Genomic DNA, 7,527 nt, shown 5'->3' with positions numbered 1-7,527 from the left:
GCGTATTTGGTTAAAACGATCGGTTGATGTTCTTATAGTAGCTATCTACACAACTGTAATGTATCTATTCCGTGTGGGACAACTAGTCTAACCACATTTAAAGAACGCGGCTCAATGTGGTTACCCTTAATTCTCTTCCAATCGGACAACTATTTTTCAGTTGTGTCCGTCACAAGTTTGGAGCCAATTAAATAATATGGGCTTTCAAAGCAATAACTCTTTGGTGGTGGGGAAGTTGTATTTACTCTCAGAGCTAGAGCTCACAGTGCTGAAAATTAAGATTGTGGTCTGTGCATGATGCCAGAATGGCATTTACAACAGCACACCGTGCATTGTGACAAAAATGGGGCAAGAAACAAGAGTGCAGGGCAGGCCCTAGGCCTAGGCCATTTAGGCCATGGCCTAAGGCCCCCTAACATGGAAAGGCCCCCGAATATGCAGTAAGTGTTCTGTTTTGTATTTTTTTTTTTTCAATTAAAGAAAAATGTGAGTTAAGTGTATATTTTTTTCCAAAGGCCTAAGATATTAGAGTTATGCTAGTATATTACAAGTTTTATTATAAAATCTTATAAATTGATATGTCACCAATCACATAAAATAATTCAATACTCATTTATTCTTTTGTTGAAATGTCACTTAATTATCACATCAGTTTGTAAGCTTTTTACAATAAAATTTATAGTAAGTCTAGCATTTTCTCCACCAAAAAAATAAATAGATAAATAAATTAATAGAAATGCAACCCAATCTCCATTAAGTGAATGAAAAATGCTAAAACTAATACAAATTTTACAATAAAAATCTTACAAACTAATGTGGCACTAATATGATTGGTATCACTTAAACAGTATAATAAATGAATGTTTGAATATATATATATATATATATATTTAAAATTGGTGATATGCTAGTTTGTAAAACCTATATAGTAAGTATCATTAGCTCATTTTGGGTGAATTATCCATATTAATAAGTATGAATTAGTAATAAATTTGAAATAAAAAAATATAATAAAAAATAAACTAAATACTGCATTATTTAAGTGATATTTAGATGTAAAAGGCCCTTTTAAAATTTTAGCCTTAGGCCTCAAATTATTTTGAGCCGGCCCTGCAAGAGTGAATGTCAACTCAAAAAAGTAATATGATAGCCTACACAGTATGTGATACATCCCAAATTTATAGAAATAATTCTTAGGAAAACTAAACATAATAACCAAGCCTAATAATATATCCCCTAATTTCCTAAGCCTTGAAAACTGTTTATTCTAAAACTATGAAGAGTTTAACCCAAGCCACTTGAATAGATAAGAAATACTGATTTTCCCATGAATCTTTTAGACTTCTTCTTGGACTTCTTGTTGCTAGAAGTTTTATTGGTACTGCTAATGTTCCTGCATAAGGCTACCCGAGTTTGAAAAGAATTAGTTGAGCTAACCTTGCTTCAATCTCTTTCAATGTCAGCATAGCTTCTTTGAATAATCCACTACTTAGCAACCCAAATCCTTTTTAACTAACAATGTATATAGTTTCTTGTACGTGGATGAAATGGAGGATTAATGAATTGCTGGCAGGAATTCTGATGGGCATTAAGATGAGAGCACTAGGATTCATCAATGAATGGTCTACAAAACAAGAATGAGTAATGCTAAGTCTACAACAATTTCACAATAATTTTATAACAAATATTAGATGGAAACCTATTTTTTTGTTCTAATTTGAACCCATTACCGACATCACTTTTTTATCGACTATAATAACTTGCTACATATGATTTGCTGTAAAAATATGGTGGACAACAAGAATAAACCTATTTATTAGGTTAGAGACTAACTAGTGTGGTTGGTTGAAGACACTCTAATAGTTAAATTAATGAAGAGAATTATAAAATAAGCTCAGTAAAATCACGGGGTGAAGATAGTGGAACATTTACCTTTCTCTTAGGTTTTCTAAAAAGCCAAAGTTAAATGAATAAGCTCCCAATTGTTTTTCAAAATCAATCTCCAACCCACAGAATTAGAGAGAATACCAATTTCCTTCACCCAAAAGCCTTTCCCAATGTAATCCCTTATCCATCAAACAACCCTGGGTCATAGGAACACATTCTATCACCCTCGCTCTAGGTATTGCCACCCTAATACTCAGGTGTTCATTCACTAAGGAGAAAATTTATAGACACAAAAAATTTGACACTTGTTGCCTTGGCAAATTATTAGTGATAGGTTAAAAAAATAATGTCATTGGTTTAGATAAGAACTAATAAAATCATGTCAATTCAACTATTGTGAAAAGAGTTGTGAAAGTTTTTGTGTACATAATTGTTCTTCACAAAATCAATTACCTATCATTCCTAAAGACCCTTGTCGGAAGTTTATTGATCCACATTAGATCTCTCCATTGGCAAGTCTACTTTTTTTTTTTTTTGATAGGAATACTGAGAATGATAATAGTAAAACACTTGAGTTGTTACATCGTGGATAAAAGTTTGCTCTAAAAAGCAAGGCATCTCTTTAATCCATGCAATAAAATCAACAATGCCAAGAGCATGTTTTGCTAGTACATGAGCCGGCCTGTTCCCTTGTCTTTTAATGTGAGAAAATTCCACCCTATGCAAGCTAGAGCTGAGGTCCAAAATACCTTGTACAACTGCCGAGACCGCAGATGGTGGAACAGATGTTCCATTCAGAGCTTGGACCATGATAAGAGAGTCACTCTCCACCACAATGTCCCATATGCCAATATCTTGTGCGAACAACAACCTAGCCTCAATAGCCTTGGATTCAGTCTCAATGGCACCTAAAGGGGCATTCAAATTCTTGCACATTGCAACCTCCAGCCTACCCAACTCATCTCTAACAATCACACCAACACCCGCCTTCTTTGTTGTTGTAGCTACTGCACCATCAACATTTATTTTGTATGAAGACCATGGTGGTGGGGACCATGTCGCGGCTCTCTGCATGATAGGCTCCAAGTTTGTTTGTGCTACAGTGGCAGCACTATATTCCTCTATGTAGGTTGTCGTCCATCTTACTAATACGTCACCTGGTTTTCTCTGGGCTCCCAGTCTAACTTCGTTTCTTTTATGCCACATTGCCCATGCTAGGTGACCACATCCACCTGGTCTACCATATTCATCTTCCATATTAGATCACCACCTGGCAACACAATTTTTGAACAAGCCCACACCTCATGTGCCCTTGGACAAGTGATGAAAGCATGCCCCGTTGTTTCAACTTCCAACCTACATCCATCACAGAGACTGTCCTGCACTACCTTACGCTTCAGAAGATTAATCTTGGTGGGCAGTATGTTGCGGCAAGCTCGCCATGCGAAGTGTCTAGTCTTGTGTGGGAGGGGGAGGGCCCTAACCTGTTCCAGAATTGCCGACCTAGGCCCATATCCGAGCTAGCGCCTCTATTGGGGTGTAACGAGAGTCTTGTTGCAACCGCATATGCACTTGATAGGGAATAAAATGGGTATCTCATCTATAGTCTCGTCCATATTATTTTCGGTTGTCCAGAATAAGAGAATGTCGCATCTTTCCACACTAAGACCATAATTAGTCGTCCATATATGGTGTGTTAGTCGTCCACACATCATACTCGTCTACAAGAATTATCATTTCACACTTAAAACAAATTTAACCACGCTTAGATACTACAAATGGAATCTACTCCACAAGCCCATTATCTCATAATGTGGGAGAAACCTCCATGTTGAGGATATTATAGAAAAAATCTAGAACCACACAATTTTTCTCAATGATTTTACCACAACTTAAATTTAACAGGTTGTGAGTAGTGATAAAAAAATGGTGAGTTCATACGAAAGTGACAGATAGACAATCACAATCTACTACATAAAATAATTATGAAAAATAATATAATAAAGACTGTGATCTTATAATTACTCAATATTATGGCCCAAGCAATGACGGGACTAAGGTTTGACTCCAAGAGGGACATAATTTAAACACGTAATATATACACATACACTTGAAACACACACAATATATATATATATATATAGACACACACACGTGGTATGAATGGAGTCTCATAATGAATAATAATAATGAAAAGAGTGAATAATTAATATAATTTTTTTTTTTTTTTTGAGGAACGAATGATTAATATAACTTAGTTGGGTTCAAATTCATAAATTTTTTTTTTTTTGTTTGAAAGAGAGTTTCAATTTATAGTGTCTGCTCCTGATAGCTCTTTATCATCAGACCAAAACACTAATTAATTTTCAGTGTAGACGGGGATTGAACCATAGATCTCTTATTCAATTTTCAAAGACTTTATCAGTTGAGCTAACTAGAATTCACAAGTTTAAACTTTTTGATTAATTAAGTAGTGTTTTATATGTTATAGTAACTTGTGGGGCCTGAAATTTGGAATCCCGGCCCGTTTCACATTAAGGGCCCAAAGCCCAAGCCGAGGAGCCCTATTGTCAGGGACACAGTAAAAGCTCCTTGAAGGCCCAAGGATGTGGCCGAGGACGACTTTACGCCCGACATCTCATAAAACGCCCCAAGAAAAGGACAGATTCGGTACAGGAACAACGCAGGGGAGAAGGCTGCCAGCACCTTAATGTGGAGCCCATTGCCTGACAAACCCATACTCATATCATGCTATCCAGCTCTTCCCAACCACTCTGATGTGAGGATTGACAAGACAAGTAACCACTCCGACCAAGGAGAGACGGACACGTAGGTGAAGAATGGGAAGGAAATACTAGTATAAAAGGGAAGCTCGTGGCATTGACAAAGGGATCGGCCCAGGAACCAGGAGAAAGGAGAAGAAGGAACTCATAAAGAAGAGGGATGACAAGGACGAGACGCTCCTCGGACTAATTCCGAGGAGATAGATCCTCACACCATATCCGTGTAAGGCTTAGCCATACAGGCCAAATCCACCTTCATACGGGCTTCCATGAAAATCTCGACCAAACCGTCGCCCAACGACCAAAGTCCAGCCTTTCCAAACCCATTCTCTACAAATTGTATTGTTCGGGCCCATTTACATACGAGCCCATCCGTGGGTCGCTAAAAATTGTGTCCTTACATAACTATTCAACCGGAGGTTTCCAAGGTGTTATTGACTTATTTCCCCTATGCATATATAAACCAATTCATGTGTATAATAGTTTTTATTTTAGTGTAAAGAAAAAGAAAAAGGAAAAAAAAAAAATATATATATATATATATATAACATATTCGTTATATTTTGTAATCTTTTTATTTTCTTTTCATGAATATGCAGTTTTCTTCAACTTATGAATTAAAAAGATTTTTAATACTTACATAAATACCAATTATAACTTATGTAAATCTATATAATTCTCCCTAAATTTTATAACTTTTTTTTTAGAATACTAAGTATATTTAACACACACACGGGGAGAAGAGAGAAGATTTTTCAAAGAAACTTACAATGGTATATTTCCAAAAGGCTTCCTAAATTTTTTAACTTACTAGTATAAGAAAATGACATAGTTATGAAAAAAAAAAAGTCTAACGATTTTTAGTATCAATTATAACTTACGTTAATTTACGTAATTATCCTTAAATTTTCTAACTTACAGCTGGAAGAAGAAAACGACATATAACATATTTATGAAAAAAAGAAAGAAGAGAGTCTACTAGTAGAATTCTTGCGCAATTCATGAATTAATTAAAAATTATATGTAAAAAAAGAAAAATTTCTATTAGTACCGTCAAAACTATTTTCACAATTAGTGCTTTACCTCAATAGAAGAGAATTAATTAGAAATTATATGTAAAAGAAAGAAAAAGTTTTATTAATACGGTCAAAACTATTTTCATAATTAGTGATTTACTACAATAAAAGAGAGATCTCATGGTATACTATTTTTATAATTAGTAATTTACCACAATAAAAGAGAAATCTAATGATACCTCCTTCTTGCCAAACAAACACCATATTATTCAAAATTAGCTAATCTCCCAATAGTTGACCCCAATGAGTGTGACAAAAGAGTTGGGCTTTTGGTCTCAAGCCTTAAGGTATATTTGGATATCGCTTATTACTGAAAACTGAAAATTAAAAATATTATAGTAAAATAATTTTTAAATGTGTGAATAGTGCCGTGCGACCTAGTTTTAAATAAAAATTTGTTGAAATCTGTACTTACAGGTCCCGTGAATAGTGCACGGGACCCACACAAAAAAAGGCAAATGCGCAAGCCCCCTATTTTTAGTGCAATCCAAACATATACTTAGGGTCTGTTTGGATATCGCTTATTACTGAAAACTGAAAACACTGTAGCAAAATAATTTTTAAATGTGTGAATAGTATTGTGAGACCTAGTTTTAACCTAACAGTTGCGTGTACACGAGACCCACAAAAAAAAAGGCCAAACGCTCCAACTTTCATTTTTCAGTGCAATCCAAAGTCAACCTTAATCTTTATGTGAGATTTTTTTTTTTTTTTTTAATTGACCAGTAGTCGATGAAAATGATTTTTTGACATTTCCAAAAGCTAATCCACATTTAAGAACTCCAGTAAGTAGGGTTGTCCAAGGACTTGTTGGAACTGACCCACCCGCTGCCCCCGACCGAACCCACCGACCGAACTGATTGCTCCTACAGTTGGCAACGGATTTCATTCTCCAAAATCCGAGCTGAGTCAGTTGGATATCGAATCTTCTCCTCTCAAATCCGAGAGACTCGATCTGACTTACCCTTTTATTTTTCCGGTGATAAAGTGTAGATCCAGTGTGTTTTGGGATTTTTTTGGGAAGATTTAGGCTAGGTTCAGCGAGATTTCGCTAGATCTAGCCAAGATTTGGCCGAAAATGGTCGAGATCTCACCGGATCTGGCAAGATCTGGCCGGATTTTTGCCATTTTTCAAAATTTTCTTGTCGGATTTCTACCGTTTTCATCTTTTCTTGGTCGGAATCTCACCATTTTCTAGGTAATCAACTTCGATTGATTCGCCTGACATCTGTGGAAGCTCCAACCCGCCCAATCCGATCAACCACTCCGGTCGGTGGCAGGTTGAAATATTGACCACCCAATCTAGTTGGGTTGGTTCCGAGTTGGACACAAACCCGACCTAAACCGACCCGTGAACAGGCCTATAAGTAGTTAATCAGATTACCTTTTTTCTTTATTCATAGAGAGAGACAGATTCTGGTTCTTGTCAGAGATGAACATTTTGTTTCCATTTTAAGGGATTCTCCAAGAGAAGAAACCCCTCCAAAAATAGGCGTATGCCACTATTTGTGATGTGCACACAGTATTCTTTAGTAATAGGCGAAGGAATAGTTCGCTCAGTGCTCAACGCGTGGCTGCGTGGTTTGGTATCAGCCAATCAGGACAGGTTGATATACTCTTTTTTTTTTTGAAAGGGGTTGATATACTCATAGTAGCTATCTACACAACTGTAATTTATCTATTCCGTGGGGGACAACTAGTCTAACCACATTTAAAGAACGCCGCTTGATGTGTTACCCTTAATTCTCTTCCTAATCGGACGATTATTGTTCAGGACGTTG

General features: G+C 36.1%; 1 non-coding gene across 1 annotated transcript; it reads right to left on the bottom strand.

Annotated features, from left to right (window-relative positions):
• Window positions 1-7,205: 7,205 nt before the first annotated feature.
• LOC115958654 lies at window positions 7,206-7,322 on the bottom strand. The gene has a single exon (XR_004084584.1). It is a non-coding gene; the product is annotated as a U5 spliceosomal RNA (small nuclear RNA).
• Between the last annotated feature and the right edge of the window lie 205 nt (window positions 7,323-7,527).

Source organism: Quercus lobata, chromosome 8, assembly GCF_001633185.2.
Source record: "Quercus lobata isolate SW786 chromosome 8, ValleyOak3.0 Primary Assembly, whole genome shotgun sequence".
NCBI lineage: Eukaryota > Viridiplantae > Streptophyta > Magnoliopsida > Fagales > Fagaceae > Quercus > Quercus lobata.
Note: the sequence above shows the minus strand (reverse complement) of the source record. Positions and strands in the feature narration are given on the sequence as shown.